Here is a 1,369-nt window from a genome sequence, read left to right as displayed (position 1 = left end):
CGTGCAAAAGAAGGAAAGGGATAGCCTCACATACCTTGTATATACTGCCCCAATATCAAGCTATGTAATTGTCACAACTCCTTAGTCTACAATAAGAGAAACGATACTATCGTTATCATTTCAGCATCATAACTATTACGTATCGACCACAACCTATTTTATGATGAAATGGACAGCACCTCCCCTATATATATCACTTCACACAATTCAAAATAATCACCAAACAGCCCAACAACATAAATAATAATCATATTGATCCTCCCAAAATAGTCCACGCACAACTTAATCACTTCATACATACGACAGCCACCGTAGTCGTGTCAAACGACCCGGAAATATTACGAAGAACTACCAGACCACAACCCTACATATATATGGTGTTTCTCCACACCCTTACTCCTACAAAACTCCACAAAACAGTAGTAAAAACGCATCCCAACAGCAATACAAAACAGTCAACAAAACAGTCCGCTACAAGTGAATAACGCAAACTCACGACTTCCGATCACCGTCCCATGAGTTCTTACATGCATAGAACGAATTACCATGTATTCACAGCAGAAAAAATGTATGAAAGAGAGAGGTAAACTTACCTTACTTGTTGGATAACTCAGCCCTTCCCTTGGTTCTTCAAACTCTAGGTTTTACCCCCAATTAGAACTTGAAAGAGAGGAAAAATCGATTAGGGTTTGTGGATAATGTTTGAGAGGAAGTTTGTAGGGGTTTAGATCTGATTATTTGTGATATATATTGAGGGTCATATTGCAGGAGATAACCCTTTAAATGGGCTCTTTGTCCGACCCGAAATTTCCTGTTTTGGGGCTATCATTTAACAAAGTAGGTGACACACCTACTTGTCACCTAGCTATTTGTGCAGTCTCACAAAAATGCCTATATCTCTCTACTACGATGTCGTATCAACAAACGTTTGAATGAGTTGGAAACTAGACTTATAGATATTTAATTTTGTAGGTATATCACCCCGTAATTCCTTGTAAATTGAGAGAAAAGCTTTATAATATTTGACCTAATGTTTAAGTAAAATTATGAACCTAAGTTGCGACAACTTTTGTCTACCTTTGTTTCATAACTCGTTTGACTTCAAGACTTATGATACGGATATTATATGATTCAAGTACCTTAAAATATGACCTCGTGAGTGTATTAAGCACCTCTACGTTTACCCGAAATTACGGCTGACAACATCTTTGATTCGTTTAACTTCTAATACTTGTTAACCACCCGTATACACCTTTGTATCATTTAAGACCAATAGGATTAACTTCTTATCATCTTAAAGATAATCTTTTCATGGATTTACGTCGACTACCTTATGGAACAAACTAACGTACGTGAATATGGGTTGTAA

Source organism: Nicotiana sylvestris, chromosome 4 (genome assembly GCF_000393655.2).
Source record: "Nicotiana sylvestris chromosome 4, ASM39365v2, whole genome shotgun sequence".
NCBI lineage: Eukaryota > Viridiplantae > Streptophyta > Magnoliopsida > Solanales > Solanaceae > Nicotiana > Nicotiana sylvestris.
Note: the sequence above shows the minus strand (reverse complement) of the source record.